At 39.1% G+C, this 20,707-nt stretch overlaps 1 protein-coding gene and 1 pseudogene across 1 annotated transcript in view; both read right to left on the bottom strand.

The window, feature by feature from the left end:
- Evl (Enah/Vasp-like) overlaps nt 1-20,707 on the bottom strand; it is a 160,030-nt gene that overhangs the window by 114,392 nt on the left and 24,931 nt on the right. The gene's annotated exons all lie outside the window — the stretch shown is intronic.
- On the bottom strand, nt 75-17,361 carry LOC141421481 (small nuclear ribonucleoprotein G pseudogene; annotated as a pseudogene).

Below are 20,707 nucleotides of genomic sequence, written 5' to 3' on the forward strand. Positions count from 1 at the left end.
GTAACACATCCCGTCCTCCACTAGAATAGCATAGGTTGGGGGTGGGAGGAGAAGGTTTAAAGGAATAAGAATGCAACCTGTTCCAATGTGATCTGCTAATTACCTCATCTTCCTGTGGCTTTTGCTGCTACAAATCAGGCATGACCCATGTTGTAAATGAACACAGCGTATAGTGATAACCAGGCTACGTTTCACACCAGCCAGATTACTGAAAAATTCTTCTGAACCAATATTGTACCATCCACTACCACATACTGTTTTAGTATGGCTATATAAGCTACCCCAGAATCGTAGTCACAATTTATGTTCACCATTTTGCCATGGCTAATATGACCTTGTAGCTCCACTGTGATTAGTGACCTAATTTATTTCATTATTCATTTATTAAGTGCACAGCATGCACCAGCCTTTCATCAATTCCTTAAAGTACAAAAATACAGTAATAATTTCAGAACAAAAGTTAAGAAAAAGGAAATGAAATGTCAGCCAAAAAAGGGAAATGTTTACCAGTGTGTAAATCTAGTCTGACAAGATCTGGCCAGTAAACTGAGTCTGTTTTCTGATACCTGCCTTGAAGGAGGATCTTCAGCATGTGGGTGGCAAATCTTTATAAAATTAGGGAGAACAATCTCAAATAAAAACATGAGTCACTCGACTTTTTTGCAAATATAATCAGTTGTTTAATTGTGATTCTACTTGTGAAAGGTCCCTTGAGGCAGACCCTCCTCCCTTCAGGCACTACTTAGTTCTTGCCTTCAGCATTTCCAGACTTTTGGGTCAGTAACTGAACTTCCTTATCCCTTTCTTCCTTCAAAATCTGCCAAAGCAAATTTTCCAAATCTGATTTTGATGTCCCCGTTTTAACCCTAAACTAGTTCCTCGGTGTCCACAAGGCTAAGTAAAAACACCTCAGCCTGGCATAAAACATCTTATTTCTCCAATTCCTTCTTCAATTAAAACTCTTCAGAAAGCCCCAAATTCAGCCAGACATTCATAGCTCCCTAACTGTGGTAGAACCTCCTTTGTGGGGTCCATGGTGCACATAGGCTAGGTTTTTATTGCTCCCTACATATGCTGCCATGCAGTTGCCTCAGCTGCTGCCTCTCCAGGAGCCTGGACTATTGATCCCAGCTCAGTTACTGGCTCTCTCCTCTGCTGTGGACTGCCTGGCATTATGGTATTCTGCCTGCCTCTCCTATACACCTGGGTGTTCCTAAGAGTGTGGTGTTCACATGAAATTCATTTTGTATTGCCAGTGCCTGGCACAGAGCTTGACTAAAAGGAATTATTCAAAAAGGGTTTGCTGAAAGAACTTCCTTTTGCCTCTGCTTTGTATATAGAGAAAGCAATCTAGAATAGGTATCATGAAGGTGTCTGCGATGAAGGCGATGATCTTCATGTGATTATCTCTGTCTCACAGAGAAGTGAGAGTCCAGAGGTTGACTAAGAGAAATGCAGTGATAAAGGCCAAATGGGGCAGACTGACAAGTGAGAGAGATTTGGGGGAATCCCCTGGGCCCTCAAACCATATAGCCATCAACTAAGCTAATCAGGAATGCCTTCCACAATATTTCTCACAAGTCTTTGCCTGAGACCCTTTGGTAATGGTGGCTTCTTGACAGAATCAAGTTATAACAAAAAACACAGGATATTCTGAATCATTAAAAAACCTGGTTTTAAATCCCAGATCTACCACTAACTAACTCTTTGATTGCTGACAAGCTACTTAAATTCTCTGAGCCTTACTGTCCCCACAGGTAAAGCTGCAGTAATATGGATACTGCCTATGCATCTCTCCTGGGATTGCTGTAAGGAGCCAGTAAGGCAGGAACGTCAAAGTTCTTATAAAGCATACAAAATTAAATAAACATTCTTTGTCATCTTTATCATCCCACAGGACAGTCTCTCACTGGACAACTCTGACTATTCCATGGCTCTTCTTCATGGAGAGGCTACCTCTTTTCAGAAGTGATCTGTCTGTTCATTTAATTTAGGGGGAAGGGGCAAATATTTCCACCCTGTGATTCTCATATAAATATTGTCCCTCTGTATCTGTGGGAGATTGGGTCCCCCCATGGATGCCAAAATCTGCAGATGCTCAAGTCACTTATAAAAAATAGCATACTGTTTACATATATCCACACACACTTTCCCATGTACTTTATCTTCCATAAGTTTATCTATTAATACCCAACATTATGTAATAACAATGTAAATGCTATGTAAATACTTGTTATATTGTATTATTTAGAAAATAATGACAAGGAAAAAAATGTGTGCACTTGTGGCAGAAGCTTAGTGGGATGGAGGACCTCTGGATCCTGCACCTGTTTTCTGCCAGTGACTCAAAATTATCGTCTTAAGCCAATAACGAGACCAAGTTTATTTTAGATATAATTTTGTAAGATTCCCTAATTAACTAATAAAGAAACAAGGGACAATGTGGTCAACTAACTTGTCCAACACTGAATAGGTGTAAGTGGAGGAACAATGATTTAGATGTTGGTTGGTCAAACTCCAACATGTCCTACTGTTCGTCCCAACACCACTGATTCAACTGGCTCAGGATGCCTTCAGTAGAAGACTTATTGACTGAACTGTCAGCACCAAGGGCTGGGATACTGCCATACATTTGGACTATTTTATCCAGCTGGCCTGGTTAATTCCCAGAGTTTATGGCCAGGCAATTTGTTTCTAAAGGCTAAAAAATTGTCTTAAATGCACAGGAAGTAAGGGGTAGAAACCTAAGTTGATATGGCATTGGGACCCAAATGGGAAGAGGAGTATCCTTAATGGCTAGGTAGATCCTGGATTATTACTCACACCAAAGTGTCAGAAATAGGAAACCAAAGTGAGGTCCAAGAGTTCTAATAGCTCCAATCTTCTCCAGAATAGAGCCTAAAAGGGCACTTCTGTGACTACACGATGTTAAAGAAAAAAGGGAAGGAGGTGTTGGTGGATTGGCTCAAGAAGTAAGAGTGCCTGTCTAGTAAGCATGATGCCCAGTGCCAGAAAAAAAATTTAAAAGTCATTCCAGGTCATCTACCAAGGACCCAAGGCTCAGACAATGCAAGTTCCTACTCTGGGACTTTTTTTCCCACTTTGTACCAGAAGAGGCAGCTATTAATTTTTTAGCAGTTTGTTTTTAAAATAACACTTCCATTGCAGCCCTAATATAAAACCTGATAAAAGTAGAAAGGTTCTGGCTGAAGAAGGGGTAAGAGTCCTATAGTCCCTGCTGTGAGGCTTCCCCTTTTTCCTGAGGGACAGGCCTAGGCTCAGCCTTGAAGACCCCTGGCCTACATGGCTCTGGCAGTCCCTGTCAGAGCTGATTTTCTGTGGTGCTTTCTGTGCTACAAATTATCAAACCTCCCCTAACCCCCACAGCCTTAGTTAATCTGGATTCCTTTCCTCTTACTAGTCTCATTCTTAAGACTAAAAGCTTCTGAGCAGTCCCTGTTGTCAAGGCAGAAAATTCTTCTGCAGCCATGGGACATACAAGCTACCAGAGTTTCTCTAGAGGAAGAAATATAAAATGCTAGATACAAACACAATCATTAATAGGAAATGTCACTGGGTCCCTGACAATTTGCAAAAGCTAAATGAGAACATTTTAAACAAGTGTCCTTGGTATAACATGCCCTTTAGTTTTGCAAACAACATGTCTTCTCACATGAAGTAGCAATTTTCCAAGAAAGTGAATTTCTGATTTGTTAGTACTCAATTTCATTACAGTTTCTTTGGACAGTTTCAGATTCTGATATCCTGTGGTTTGACCTGGCAACTATTTCCTTAGATTGTAGGCACACAGCCATGATGTACATACCACAAAATAAGAACTGAGCATATGAACACAGTCTGGTGTGCCAATCAAGTATAAGAAGAATGTGATTCTGACATTTATGGATATGCACATTCACTACTGAGCTGTGTAGAGATGAAATAGGAGACATAAATGGAAATCAGTAATGGTCAAGACTAAAAATACTATTCTCTTCTCATGGCCTAACCAAGTATTTCTTGTGACTAAGGGACTGAGTGGTAATGAGAAGTACTTGCTAGTATCCTCAGAAGCCGGCTTCTTGCTAGTCTCACTTCTGCCACCCCAATTAAGACCCTACTCACTTCCCTGTCTTTCTCACTCCCTGCCTGTGCACAGTTACCAACCCAGTTCAAAACCCAATAGTTCCTTTCCACTGTCTATAAAATAAAATCTCACCTCTCTAGCTAAGCATTGAGTTCCTCCACAATCTGACTATCCTGTGCTCTCCACCTTCCACATTTACCAACCTGTACCCTCTAGTGTGGTCAGGTGATCTCCTCACTGAGCTAGCCCCTAATCCATGTAAATTCACTTCCGGCTCTCCTTTATCCCCCAATCCCAATGCTTTCTGCCTTCCCTCCCTAACTGGTTATGGAAAGAAAGTGTTCTGACTCCAGATCTACTGCTAGCCACTTGAGAAGTCAGGAGCAAATTCTTACCAGACTAAGCCTCAGTCTCTTCATACTAAAGGGAGGAGACAACACATATTTTGTGAGGATGCTGCAGAGATGAAATGCCTGGCACACAGTGCCACAATCAATGGTAGCTAATAGATATGATTCCAAGTCCCACTGAGTTCTCCTCTTGACCAAAACCAGCCTATACTGGTCTCCAGAACTCTGGAATTATTATGAAATCACTATTTTAAAAAGACCTCACATATTGTCTTATGCTGATAATGTGGTCCAATATATGTCTCAGGTTTCTGACTGGATGGGAGCCACTGGGTACAGGAATGGAGGAGATGGAAGGGGAAGCCTGAGTAGTTTAGCTTTCCATAACCCCCATCACACATCAGTCTTCATCCCCAGAAATATACACCCAATCCAAGAAAAAACAGCATGCTTGCTATGTGAATATACCTTCAAGAGAAATACATTATAAATTTGGGCCCAAAATTCTCCTATTTTGAAATAGCGACTAACCCTTGTTTTTAGTCCTATCTGAGCTTTCAGGGGCATAGAACATTCCTAAACATATATAGGAGGTCTTTGGTGTAAAATGTTTTGAATTCATTGAACGTCCTTGGATTCCAGTTGAATTAACCATTCGAAAAAAATTTTTTAAACCCTTGAATTGATCAGAAATGTGTGACTTCTTCACACTAAACTATCTTTCCCCAAATAATATAGTTCAACTGAACTTCTACAGTGATAAAGTTTTAAATAAAATCATCTCCTATCTCTATTTTGAGAAATCTGTTTAAATTACCAAAAAGAACCATTTTACTATAAATACACACAAGTAGAATATATTTTTAAATTTACCACTGTTCAAAAATAGGAGTTTATTGGTAATAATTTCTGCATTTCAGTCTACAACGATCTCTTCCATCAAATAAATACTCTTATAGACTTATTTAAAATTATCCTTTATTCACTCAACAAACACACAAAGGTCTACTTTGTTCTGGACAGTATTCTAGGTACTACAGAGAAATCAGTGAACAAACTCAAGTGTACAGTTTCAATTATTACATTCTTTTTTCTTTCTTTCTTTTTTTGAGTCAGGGACTCACCACACAGCGTGCGCTGGCCTCAAACTCAGGATCCCCTGTCTTAGCCTCCCAAGTGCTGAGATCATACACATGTGCCACCATCCCCAGCTTCAGTGGTTATGTTCTAGTGAGGAAGTCGGGTGATAAATGAATAAGAAAAAAGATTATAAAATAGGCAATGTACAAGAGTGAGTGGAGGATAGCAAATTTAGAATAGGAACTGACATTCAGGCTGAGGTTTGAATGACAAGGGTCCAGTTGTGCAAACAGAGGGGAAAAGATCATGAGAGGAAGGGAAGAGCTTGGCATGCTCACATGATATGTGTGCAATAGACAAGGTAAGGAGGAGAGTGGCCAAGAATACAGCAAAGTATATAGGGCTTTCCCAGCCATGGAAACCAATGGGAAGTGTGTGTATATGAAGTGGGGGAGTGGATGTGATCTGATTTTCTTTTTTAAAAGGAAAATGGAAGCAGGGAGCCCAGTTATAAGCTAGTGCAGAAGTTCAGATAAGAGATAATAGAGTCTAGACTCAGTTCCCAGTAGCAGAGAAGACAGAAGCTTAATTTCAGACATATGCTAGAGATATTCTTTCTCATAATTCAATTGTTTCAAGTGGTTCTTAGATTACTAATGAAGACTGGAGATATTTCTAAATATTCCTAGAAAAACTAAGAATACCACTAGCACCATAAGCCAAAGGAAGTATAAGCCCCAAGAAAGGAAGGACCATGTCTCATCTTTATCATTCTGTCCCATGGCCTGGCACACAGCATTATTCATCTGGTGAGTTAATCAGAGGTTTGTAGACTTAAGAGATTTCATAAGAAGATGAAACTGGATTAAGTCAACAGTCCTCTTTTTAGTGCAAGCATAAAATAATAAGAAGGATTATCCTTTTAAGTGACCAATTATAGATGCTCCAGTGTCACCATGACGTAATAAAATCCTTCTAGGAACAGAGGGAGAATCAAGAAGATAAAATCACACTCACACTCACACACACAATCTGCTCTACATGATATATATAACCAATCAGGAAACATTTACTTGACACCTGCTATGAGGCTAGTACTGCTGCTCTATTCCTGAGAGGGGAAGGAAGTCAAAGAAGCTAAAGACATGATTCAGGTCTTTCCAACAGTTAGGAACAGAGCCCATGTTATGGTCTGGGTCTTAAGTGCATCCCAAAGGTGCATATACTTAAGGCTGGTCACCAGCCCATGGTGATATTAGGAAGTGGTGGCACCTTTAGGAGGTGGAGCCTGCTGGAAAGAAGTCAGGTCACTCTGGGATGTGCTCTTAAAGGGCACTGGCCTGCTTCCCCCTCCTCTTTTTTTTCTTTTCTTCCTAGCATCCATGATATGAGCAGTCATGTGCTTCTACCATGATGTACTGTGCTGCATCTAGCCCAAAGCCAGTTAGCCACTTAACCATGGACTGAAACCTCTGAAACTGTGAGCCAAAATAAATCCTTCCTCCTTATAAGTTGATTATCTCAGGCACTTCTGTCACAGTGATGGAAAGGTGACAAAGAAAACTGGTACCAGAAGAGGAATCACTATTGTAACTATACCTGATGATATGATTCAGAAGCTTTTGGAATTAGTTTGCAGGAGTAACATGGAAAAGTTTAGAGAAACAGATTAGAGAAAGCCTAAGACTCTATAATCAGAACTTAATTGTCAATTCTGGTAGGAGTTCAGAACGCCAGATCAGGATAGGAATGTGGACAGCAAATGCTGTGCTGATGAGGTTTCAAAAGGAAATAAGGACTTTGGGAATTGGACTAGAGGTCATTTGTATAACATTCTGGCAAAGAACTTGTCTACATTCTGTCTATGCCCTGAGACTCTGTGGGAGGCTGTGTTTAAAGTGGATGGAAAAATTAAGCTGGCAGAGGATATTTCAAGGCAGCACAGAATTCAGGGAATTGCTGACTGTTTTATAGTGAGAATCAGGAGCAGAAAACAGAGTGGAAAGATTTGAAAAACTTGTACTTTAGCTTGAAAAGGAGTGCATTTAAAGTTGCAACCAAGGAGGGTGTGGTTGTTAAAAAGATTAGTGCCATTAAAAAAGAAGCCATGAACCAGGCATGGTAGCGTATGTTTGCGATCTCAGTACTTGGGAGGCAAAGGCAGAAGGACTTTGCCTGGACTATGTAGTGATGAGACTCTCTCTCTCAAAAAAAAAAAAAAAAAGCCATAGGTTTGATCCTTAGTATCACAAATACTTCACACCAGGACAACAGATTTGTTTCTCTGTGTTAGCAGTCTGGGCACCTATAGAATGCAGCAAACATGGTTTTGGTGGGCCCAGGTATAGCTCAGGCTGATGGCAGACTCTACTATTTCCCATTTGATGCAGGTTTTGCAGATGTGGAAGAATTCAGGAGTTATGGAGGCTTCCACCCAGATTTCAAAAGAAAGCCAAAAAAGCCAGGCAATTCGTAAGAAGGAGAGTCCCCACAGACAACCCCTGACAGGGCAATGTGCAAAGCTGGAGCTATAGTGGAGACCTCAGGATGTTGGAGATGCCACCAATGTGGAACATCTCAGAGGCAGCCAAAGAGAGAGACCATGTGGGCTACAGCCAGCAAGGCCATAGGGGTGGCACTGCCCAAGCCTTTGGAAGTCACATTCCACTACCATGTTTCCCAGATGTTAGATATGAAGCTACAGTATTTACTGCTTTCCCTGCTGGATTTCAGTCTTGCTTAGATCTAATCCCACCTTTCTGTACCTATTTCTCCCTTTGGAAATGGGAATGTTTACCTTGTGTCACTGTATCTTAGAAGTACCTAACTTGTTCTTTTGATTTTTTTGACTATTACAAACATTTATTTAACAAAAGTTTAGTATGAAAATGTACATGACCCAATTTTTACTTCATAGTGAAACAGGCCCTTTGGAGAGGGAATGTGGATTTCTCTGCTGAACAGTCATAATTTAAACTTGTTCCAAGGCTTCTAACATGATGGTACTATTTCCTCACATTACCACCATTCCAGTATTGCTCTGTTGCCCACTAGCTACCGTCTCCACACATTCATCTATTGCAAGATTCATGAAGGGATCACATCCCCGCAATATTCCTTGGACATGTCTGCCACCATTGAATTTCAGTGATAACTTCTTGTCCATAAATTTTATTAGCTCAGGAGGGTATGCTTTACTCATGGTGCCAACTTAGCAGGCTCAAAGCTGCTTTGAAACAGAACTTGTGGCCTCCCTTACATTCCTGCAGTAGTGTTCTTTTCATTTTTAGAGTGACTCATAGCTAAAAATTTGTCTTGAACCTCAGAGACACCCTGGACTTTGAACTTTTGAGCAAAGTTGGACCTGTTATGATATTGGGAACTCTTGGACAGATTAAATGCAATTTGCATAATGAAATGAACATAAGCCTCTGGGGTTAGGGGCAGAACATCATGGTTTAGATCAGAGCTGTCCCCAAAGGCCATACGTTGAAGGCTTGGTCATGGTCTGTGGTGCTATTAGTTGTTGATAGAACCTTCAAGAAGTGAGAGTCTAGTGGAAGGAAGTTAGGTCATGAGGGCATACCCTTGAGGGGAATATTGGTACCCCAGTCCCTTCCTCCCTCCCCTTCTCTCTCATTTCCCAGCCTCCATGAAGTAATAAGCAGCATTCTCCATCAAGCACTCCACATCATGATGTTTTGTCTCCCCACAGACCCACAGGCAATAGCGTCAAGTGAACATGGTCTGAAACTGTGAGCCTTGTAAGTTGATTCTCTCACATGTTTTGTCACAGCAATGCAAATGTAACATACTGCATGTATCAAAAAAACTAAAATGATAACAATGACAAATCATGATGCCAGGTATCTAAAGCTGTGGCACAGGATTTTCTATTTACTAATTATGTTGGTTTTTGTTTTTGTTTTTTTCTGCTTCGACTCGAAGTTCTGTTTTGTTTGTTTGTTGGCAGTGCAGGCTGGAACTCAGGGCATCACATACACTAGGCAGGGATATACCACTGAGCTACATCCCAATTCTCAGTATCTTTTTGCACCTTAGTTCTATAATTCAGTTTCTGAATTATCTTGGAGTGGGAATAGCTGAGCTGTGATCCCTGATTCATTCTTTACCAGCTAAATACCCTTAAGCAAGTCACTCAGCATGTCAGTGTATCCTTGTTCCCTCACATAGAAATCATGAGGCTTGAATACAATAATGGGTATGCCAGTTTTTGTAAACTTTAAGTGCTATACAAGTCAAAAACAGCATTATTACTAAAAACAAAAGAAATCATTCCTTTTCATCTTGTGTCTTCCAGATCTTGATAAGGTAGGTGTTTTATGTCTTCATCTAGGTCATATATCATTATATGATCCATAAATGTGACTTACTATCCAAGTGACCAAGAGAATTTAGATAACTGGCCAGAACTACAGGAATGTGGAGCCAAAAGGATTCAAAGTCAGTTAAGCTGAACACCAGCTCTAGGGCAATAGTCTCAGTCAACATGCCCAATATATATAAATTTCTGTGAAAAAGTCTAATAACTCACAAAAATACAATATGCATGTGCTAAAAGATTAATTTAACTTATTAATGAAGGAACCATAAAGAAAGTAAAGCTGCTTCAAGGGTAACACAAGAAATATATAGATCATCATTGGAAAAAGAAATGCTGTGATAATCTTGCAAAGTTGGATACAAAACTGGTTAATATCCTAAGAGCAAAAAAACCGTAACCTTGGGGTTTATTTTTTCTACTAAAGAGAAATAATTTAGACCTCTATGTGGGCAAAAATCACTTTTAACTTGTCAGTCTTCTACAACCCAACATCCAACTTTATAGAGCCTAAAGCTAATCAAAAGTAAGCCAAATAGTTATTACGTTCTCTGAGAATGTTTATGTCCTTTTGGTGAGAGACAATGCTCCAGTGATACTGAAAGGGCACACAATAATTTTTTTTTTTTTGCCTTTCTGCAACTTTTGGGTAACTTTTCTAAAGTATATTTAAAATAGCTAATCATGGTTTATTATCCATTCCAATGAACTTGTTACTAAGGAGTTCTTTCCCATCTGACCCATTTTTGCTTCTGCCTCATTCATATCTTTTACTTGTGAAAATCCTATGGAATTACAATGAATGAATAAACAAACAAATGGATTCCAAAGGCTGTGGCATGGTTAAGTGCCTTTTAAGAAACCAAGTAAGGAACAGAAATTCTGGGACCAGGCCAGTGAGAGTCTTTAGAAATGGAGACCAGGCTGGGCATGGTGGCTCACACCTGTAAATCCTATCAACTTGGGAGGAAGAGATTGGAAGGATCTCAGTTCAAGGCCAATCTGGGCAAAAAGTATGTACCCCTTCTCAACAAATAAAAGCGGGCCATGGTGGAAAGCCCCTCTCATCCCAGCTATGTAGGAAGCATAAATAGGAAGATCACGGTCCAGGCCAGCTAGAGTATAAGCAAGAGAACCTTACTTAAAAAAATAACTAAAGCAAAAAGGGCTAGGGGTATGGTTCAAGTGATATAGTACCTGCCTACCAGGAACAAGGCCCTGAGTTGAAACCCCTCCTCTCCCCCCACACCCCCACAAAAACAAATGGAGACCAAATGAAAGAACATGATGACAATTTCAAGTATATACTAGCAAGGCAAGGATGAAGATATTTTTGTTTGTTTATTTGTTTGGATGAGTTGGGGGGGCGTCTCACTATGTTGCCCCCGGTCTCAAATTTGTGGGCTCAAGTGATCATCCTACCTCAGCCTTCCCAGTAGCTGGGACTGCAGGCACATGCCACTATACTAGGCAAGATATTTTTATTTTGAAGGTAAAGAAGTCAAGGAGAGATATAAATATGTACACTTACAATCAGACCACACAGATCTGAGGCACCTAGAGTGCCACTGAAGACAGTAATAATTCCTAAGTTCTGAATACGTAAGGTCTGCTGGGTGTGCACTCAGGAGGCAGAGGTAAGAGGACGACCAGTTTGAGGCCAACCTGGGCTATGCAAACAAAGTTCAAAGCCAGCTTGTGCTACATAGTGAGACCCCTGTCTTAAAAAAAAAAAAAAAAGAAAAAGAAGAAAAGAAAAGTAGTAATACTTAAGTTTACTACCTATTTACAAGCACTAAAAGGACAACCTTCACTTAAAGCATGTTCTGACTGCTGGAGTTAAACAAAGGAAGGCAGATACCATGATAATGAAATTGCGTGAATATATGCCAGAGTTGTAATTTGACAAGTTCTGCACTAGATAAATGTTTCATTCCCTCAGTAAGCTAGTTTTTCTTTCTCACATTTCATTTCTGATAATCAGACCTTCTCTGTTTCTGATTTCCTACTAAAACATACAAGGTAGTGTTTTTCCTCATCCAAAACAGCACTGCTTCTTAGTTTCCAAAGAGTTCTATTTGCATTTCTTCTCCTCCAGTCTTGTAGTGTTGTTTACATTCCTTTTTACAAAAAAATCCCAACACCCAACCTATTACCATGGTGTTTAAATTAACAGGGATTAAGGACGATTTGATTAAGACCACTCTGGGATTTGTTAGGTGGCTGACTATATTTGGAACTGAAGTTTTTTTCAAAAGATATATTCTCATGAATGTGAAGAAAACTGAATATGTGATTATTTTCTATGCCTCGTTCTCAAACTTTTCAACTCATCATTAGGCCCCAAAGCAAGTACTGATTAAATCAAAGAAAGGAAAAGGAGAATAAAGGAATGCATGCCTTCACATGCCTGAGCAAGAACTGAATGAATCAGACCTTGAAAACCATAAACTTTGTAGGGCTTCATAGATTTCATTAATGTGGGAAGTGACCTAAGAAAAACATCAGTCTGATCTCCACTTTAGCCAAGGAAAGAAAAAAACACAACATCTTGCCTAGTGTCATACAACTGCTGTCAGAGATGAAAGCATCTCTAATTTCTCTGGTTTCTAACTTAAGTGCTTTTCCTTGACACCAGTGGCTCTCAAAAGTGGGGTCCATACTGGGGAGTTGGAAGGGGAATGGAAAAGGGGTAAGAGGACAGGGGATAAGGAAGAGTAATACAGGGGATGAATATGATCAAAGTATATTATATGCATGCAAGGAAATGTCATACAATTAATAATACAGTAATAATTTTTTTAAAAATGGGGGCCACTAATCCCAGGTGCTCAGGAGTCTGAGGCAGGAGAATTGTGAGTTTAAGGCCAGCATGGACAAAAGTAGTACAGAGACCCTGTCTCAAAAACAAGAGGGCTGGGAGTGTAGCTCAAGTGATAGAATGCTTGTCTTGCATATGCAAGGTCCTGGGTTCAATCCGCAATATAAAACAAAATAAATAAAAAAGTGGGTCCTCTACTATCAGTGTCACCTGGGAGTCTGTTAAGGGTAAATATTCTCAGACCCCTCTCCAGACTTAGAGAACTGGAACTTCAAAGGACAGCACCCAGCACTATGTTTATCAGGTCTTCTGTTGGTGAAGAATCCCTATCACACACCACTTTCAATAGATAAAGGCTAACATTTATTCTACAATTATTATGCTCCAGATACTTCTCCACATACTTCGCAAGTATCAGCTGATTTAATTCTGGGGGAGCAGCAAAAAGTTAGCAAAAAGTTTTTCCCATTTTACAAGAGAGAAACTAAGGTAGATAAAGAAATTTGCCCAGGATCACATAGCTGAAAAGTGGCAGAGCCAATCCCACTCAATCTTAGGCTGCCTCACAGGGTCTATACTCTGAACTGCTGCAGAGTAAGTTGAGATCAAAGGGATGCAAAAACGTCCATTCATGTCTGACTTCAAATAGCAAAAAGCGAAACATATACAACAGAGTTCCAGACGTTATAATTAACTACAGCACATTACATACAACACATTACTATTGTTGAGTAAAAAACATCATAGAGGATTATAACTATGACTTGTAAAATAAGCATCTCACAAATCAAACAAAAAAGCTATAGAAAAACATATCCAACATATTCTCATTTATGCAATATCATATATATTCTAGGCAACAAAGCATAACAGTTATAAGCATGATTTTTATACTCAGAGACCTTGCCACTACTTCACCTTGGGCAAATTACTTCATGTATTAAATATCAGTTTCCTTCTAATCAATGTTATGTAATTCACAAGGGTTTTTGTGAGAACCAAATCATATAAATGCACATGAAACTGCTCAGTGCAGAGCAAGTACATAGTAATGAGTAAAAACAGCTATTCAGTATTATGCTTTTAGGTATATATATCTGTATAAAAGAAGATGTTTGAAAGCATATTAGCTAACAGAATGTTAATGATGACTTATCTCTAAAACATGTCAGGTGACTGTTCTTTATTTTTTATACTTTTATTATTGCTAAATTTGTACAATGAACAAGTATGGTTCCAGTAACACTTCAATAAGTAAATACAAGTATACATATGTGTGCACTTTCTCCCAGCACATAAACAAGAACACTTATAAACTGAACACATTCCTCTATTCCAACAGCATTAAAGTAAAGCGATAAGCAGTATCTCAAATTATAGATCCATAAGAAGTAAAAGCAGGAAGTTAAGAATAAAATTCTAGACCTAGAACATTGTCAGGCATGTAATAAATTTTTTGAAGAAATGAAGGAACAAATAAATTGACAGGCCATACAGTATAGCAGTATTGAGTTTTAGAACCAAACACAGCAGGATATAAATGTCAGCTCCATTACTTCCTGGATGTTAATCCTGAATACTTTACTTTTAACCCATCTGATCCTCAGTTGTCTAATATAAAATGGATAAGAACAATTCATAAAACTATTACTTGGACTAGAGGAGACAGTCAACATTGAAGCAATTTGCATTTAGCAAAAGTTCAATAAGATCTGGGCTGGTGGAGTGGCTCAAGTGGTAGAGCCTCTGCCTAGCAAGTGCTGTACCTCCAACCTCCCCCCTAAAAAAGTTCAATAAAATCTAGTTCTTCTTCTCTTCCAAGTCCTAGGTTTGCCAATAACAAAGTATGTTACATTGGACAAGGTGTTCTCTGAGTCTCCGTTTTCCCATCTATAGAATAAGAATATTTATCTACTTCCTGGATACTGTGATAACTATGTAAAAGCTCTTTGTATATTATAAACATAGTGTAGTAACAGAACAAAGAAGACTTACTATGATTATTGCAGGGGTTTATGTCAGTTTACTTTGTAGCCTCTTGGATCTAATAAACTAAACTTAGGCACTCTTTAAAATCTAATAAACATGAGATTTTATTAATTAGTAATGACTGGCTGAACTTTATGAGGTTTCCCCAGTATAGTCTGATCTTTATATACCTAAAAATAAAGCCTGCCTTGATTTGATTGGAATTATTTGCCTCCCAAAAACCCCAGTCCAAGTTAGCTCATTGTTCTGACTACCTGGCACTAAATAAACTAGCTGGCACAAGTGCTGGGTGGCTGTGACTTTGGTTTTGTTCTGATGATCAAGATAGCAATCCTCCCTTCCTTCAGCTGTTTAAGAGGAAGTACTAACTTATCTGAGGCACCATCCGTTGAAATCCTTATATAAACAGCATGTCCAGGTTCCCTCCACACAATATGTAAAATTTGTAACATTCTTTGATGGCATTTCTCATACAGTGTTTCCTATGACTAAAAAACCACCTACTAAAGTAGGCAAGGCAGGGATTAGAATGCCTATTTTATAGATGGGAAGCTATGGATCCAAGAGGTTAAATGACTTGATCAAAGTCAAATCTTGAATTTCCAATCATGCTTGATGACAGAAAGGGACTGAATATTGTACTTCTCTTTAGGCAAACTGAGGTAGGGGAGAGAAAAACTGCACTTTAGCCTTACTTAATCAAGAGTAGAGCTAGAGGCTGATACCAGAAAATGAGAGTGGAGTTTACTTACATTAGAATCACTACTCCCTAAAACAACCAACCAAGAAAAGGAGATACTTATATTTACTGTCTCACTAAGTTCTGTCCAGCACCCTATATAGGTCTTTCCTCCTGATTTAGATCCATAGAACAAAGAACATCAAATTGAACAGGCATCATTTAGTTCAGTTCAGTTCTCTGCTTGTTCCGTCCTCAGCTTGTTGTTAAATAAATAGTAACAACAAAGTTCAAAGAGAGAAAATGATTCACCAGAGAAGTCACACAAAACTAGGGCTAGAATCTAGCTCCCCAGAATCCAAGCCTCATGCTCTCTTCACCCCGTTCCCCAAAACACTGACTTCAAACCTATCTCCATTTGGTTAACAACTCTATCCTTCTTCCTCTTCCCCATATCCTCTTTGTTCTAATCCATTCCTCTCCCAGAATCAAAATCATTCATTCTGGTCAATGGTCCCTGAGCATAAACCTTATGCCCATTTGGCATAAATTACCAGGGCTGGTAGAGTGGCTCAAGTGGTAGAGTACCTGCCTAGCAAATGCAAGGCCCTGAGTTCAAAGCCCAGTACCACAAACAAACAAACAACAAATACACCTCAATCTCTTGACCATGACTACATAAAGGATAAGCCTGCATTTGGCCACCACCTTGACTTTCACATAAGAACAGCTGAACAGAAGGAACTGAACTGAGATGATGAAACATTTACATTATCCTTTGCTTCCAGCTTCTTAATGCCCTCAAAGCTTGAAATACTCAATGGGTGGTCATATATCTATATCAGCCATACAAGAAATGCCAAAAGAGTTAATCTTAGATGGTTAGGTTTGGAAGCAATTTTAAAAGACAAATGTGATAACAAAGATGGAGAATATCCAGAAGATCTATTAGGCATATTAAATAAAGTATCTGTCATTTCTGTGCTGTGAAATTTTAAGCATTCCAGTCCAGTGACTCTCAAATGTGGGATCTGTTAAAGCCACATTTTCCAGCCAAATGGGCAAACTGCTTTATCTCTCTCTGTGTCTCAGGTTCTTCCCATAAAAAAACAAAGCAATAATGCCACCTACCTCTGGGGTTACTGCAAAGATTAAATGATATGATGAACACTAAGTAGTTGGAATAGAGTCTAGCATGTAAAAGTACACCAAATATGAGTTTGTATTATTTACATTAATAGAGAAATAGAGTTCAGGTTTTCTTATGAAGCTGCACTTTTGAGCTCTGAGTTTATCACTTTTTCACAAACTACAGAAAGATAGTAAGTTATTTCCCAGAGAAAGCTTACTTCACCAGAGAGCACTGGAGAATTTATGGTCAGAGTGATGGTGGAACAGAAAACCCCAGACTCTGTTTTGCCATGGGGACTAGTTAACAATAACAGAGGGGCTAATTGCTATGAAAGAAACCCAGAAAATAGTCAAGAAATTTAGGCAGCCTGGGAAAGCCAAGAACTTCACTGAAGCCTGGCAAAAAAATTCATGACATTTACTTGCCATGGCCCCACCCATAGTACAGCCAGAGATCTGAGGAGATTATTTCCAAATCTCAGTTTCTCCTAGAGAGGAAAAAATAAAAGCAAAACATACATTAAGTGTTCTCAAATCTAAACTCTGACAGGAACCAGTGCCAGGACAGGGGCCACTGAGAACAAAGTTCACTGCTTCAGGCTCTGGCACAAGAGAACATGCAGTACCACAGAAAGACACAAGGTGGCACTCCACTCCTATACCAAGGCTTGCCACAGCATCAGAGAGGCAGTAGTGCTGCAATCAGGCAGGGTAGCAGGGAAGGGGGTCCTGAGTAGAAACAGGCAAGCCTTAACTAGGAGATTACACATACAATCCCAGAAAAGACCTATCCCCAGAAAATACTTGAGAGGTCTCCAGAATCACTAGCAAGGATGACTGGGAAAGGCCTCTCCCTGTACAAAATCAGATTATACAGACAGGGAAAAGAGGCCATTTTTTTTTTTCAAATGGCCAAGTCCCAACAAAGATAATAGGCATAAAAAGAAACAGGAGGCCAGGTGTAGTGTGTCCCAATCCTGTAATCCTAGCTATTCAAGAAGCAGAGATCAGGAGGTGAAGATCAAGAGGATAGCAGTTTGAGGCCAATCTGGGCAAAAAGATTGTGAGACCCCATCTCAACCAATAAAAGCTGGGTGTGGTGGTACACACCTTCATCCCAGCTATGCAGGAAGTGTGAATAGGAAGGATGTGGTCCAGGCAAGCCTAGAGATCACTCATAAAGTGAGACCCTATCTGAAAAATAACCAAAGCAAAAAGGGGTGCGGGGTAAAGCTCAAGTGGCAGAGCTTCTGTCTAGCAAATGTGAGGTCCTGAGTTCAACACCCCATACCACCAAAAAAATTTTAAAAAAGAAAAAGAAACAGGAAAACATGACCCAATCAAAGGAACAGACTGAATTTCCAGAAGTCAACCTTACAGAAACAGATACATGAATTACTAAACAAAGGATTCCAAATAGCCACCACATGGATGCTCAATGGACTACGAGAATACAGATAGACAACTAAAAGAAATCGGGAAAACTGTGTGAACAAAATGAGAATATCAACAAAGAAAAACTATGAAGAAGAACCAACTGAAAAATTCACTCGAGGGATTCAAAAGCAGATTTAACTAAGCAGAAGAACTTGATGTCAAGACGTTTAAAATTATTGAGTCAGAGGGCAGAAAAGAAGCTGGGCATGGTGATGCATGTCCAGCACTTCAGAAACTGAGGCAGCAAGATCACAAGTTAGAAGTCAGCCTGGGCTACAAAGAGAGACCCTGGTGCAAAAGGCAACAGGGGGAGGGGGGGAAATGCAGGTTGGTGGGGGGACAGAGGAGATTGGCAAAAAAGAAAACAGAATGAAGAAAAATGAAGAGAAGAAACAGGAAAGGGGGAAGTCTATTTGAAGAAATAAAACTAACAAATCTGAGGAGAGCAACTGATACACGAATTCAAGAAACTCAACACACTTCAACCGGAATAAGTCCAAAGAGTCCTCATTAAGACACATAATAACCAAACTGTCAAAAGTCACAAAGAATCTTGAAAACAGCAAAAGAAGAGGCTCATCATATAAAATCAAGCACCTATAAGATTATCAAAGGATTTTGCAACATAACATGGCAGGGTAGAAGGGAGTAGGATGACATATTCAAGCTGGGCAGATGGCTCAAGTGGTAGAAAACCTGCCTACCAGGCATGAGGCCCTGAGTTCAACTCCCAGTACCCAGTACCACCACCACAACAAAAGAATAATAATAATAATAAACAACAAAATAACCAAAGCATAAAAAGTAGGATGACATATTCAAAGTGATGAAAGGAAAAAACCCTTACTAACCAAAAATACTACATGCAGTGAAACTATTCTTCAGTGAAGAGGAAATTAGACTTTCCCCGATAAACAAAATATGACATTAAACCTGCTGTACAAGAAATGCAAAGCAAAGTCCTTCAAGTTGAAAGAAAAGGACACTAAATGGCAACATAAAACCAAATGAATATATAAAACTCCCAAGGAAAATTAGACAAAGAATTCTGTAGTATTGTAATGTAGATGCATACATATTTTTAAATATGGTATAGAATTTAAAAACCAATACATAGGCTAGGCTCTGGTAGCTCACGTCTATAATCCCAGTTACTCCGGAGGTACAGATTGGAAGGATAGTTATTCAAGATAAGCCTGGGCAAAAAGTTAGTTCAACTAATAGCTAAATGTGGTGGTGTGTGCTGTCATCCCAACTACACAGAAAGAATAAATAGGAAGATCATGGTCCAGGCTGGCCTGGGGATAAACATGAGAACCTATATAAAAGAAAAAAACCAAAATGGGTGATACATGCTCTTTTTTTGGTGAGGGGAGCACTGGGGTTTTAATTCAGAGCCTTGTGCTTGTTAGACAGGTGCTCTAAGATTAAGCTACACCTTCAGCTGGGCACATGGCTCAAGTGGTAGAGAACTGCCTAGCAAGCATGAGGCCCTGAGTTCAATTCCCAGTATCACCACAAAATAATAACAATAAACAAAATTAAACAAAACATAAAAAGTAGCTATAAATCTGTTTTAATGGATAGGCAATAAAAAGAGGTAATCTGTTACATAAATAATACAAAGGGGGTGACAGAGATGTAAAGGAGTGAAGTTTTCATATGCAACTGAAGTTGTTATCAGTTTAAAGTACATTGTTTTAACTTAAAGATTTATTTATGAATTTATAATGGTAGCCACAAAGGAAATACTTATAGATAATACATAAAAAGAAATGAGAAAGAAATCAAAACATGTCACTACAAAAAAAAAATCAGCAAAACACAAAAGAAGGCAGCAAGAGAGGAAAGGAGGGACAAAAAAAAAGTTGTAAGACTCACAGAAAGCAATTAACCAAATGCCAACAGTAAGTAAATCTTTCCCAATCAGTAATTATTTTAAATGTAAGTGGATTGAATTCTCCATTTAAAAGATAAAGCTGAGTGGGTTAAAAAAAAAAGGATCCAACTATCTGCTATCTACAAAACACTCATTTTAGATCTAAAGTCATTCTTAGGCTGAAAGTGAAATAATAAAAAAAGATATTCCACACAAACAAGAACCTAAAGAGGAAATGTGGCTCAAGAGGTATAGTGCCTGCTTTGCAAGTGTGAAGTCCTGAGTTCAAACTCCAGTCCCACAAAAAAAGAAAAAAAGCTAAAGAGAGCAACAGTGGCCATAATTACATCAGAGAAAACAGACTATACGTCAAAACTATCATAAGAAGGGCATTACGTAATGATAAGTATATGAATTCACTAGGAATACAGAATAATTATAAATATAAATATACCTAACATTAGATCCCAAATATATGAAGCAAACACTAACAGAACAACAGAACTGATTGGAGACCTCAATATTTTGATTCCACTTTTGGTACCATAAACTAACCATAAAGAAGACCAATAAGGAAAGAGAGAAATTGAACAATACTATAGACCAACTGGACCTAACAGACATATATATGGAACACTCTATCAAAGAACAGCAAGTTGGACAATTCTCCAAGTAGCCTTGGACTAACCTAGTTGTCTTCCTGTTCTTACCTGTAGTTCTCAAGGATAACTGTACAGTGTACTGGGAATGCACCATCTTGCAGTAAGGGAGGAACTGGCTAGGAGAGCTTGGGCACTGTTAGTCTACCCCTACAACAAGATGTTTATCAATGCTTAGTCTGATGTGTCCTAAAACCCTAGGCTATAAAACCCAAGGTATGCTGCTTTCTGGGTCCTCAACTTCAGTGCAAGT

Source organism: Castor canadensis, chromosome 3 (genome assembly GCF_047511655.1).
Source record: "Castor canadensis chromosome 3, mCasCan1.hap1v2, whole genome shotgun sequence".
NCBI classification, from domain to species: Eukaryota; Metazoa; Chordata; class Mammalia; order Rodentia; family Castoridae; genus Castor; species Castor canadensis.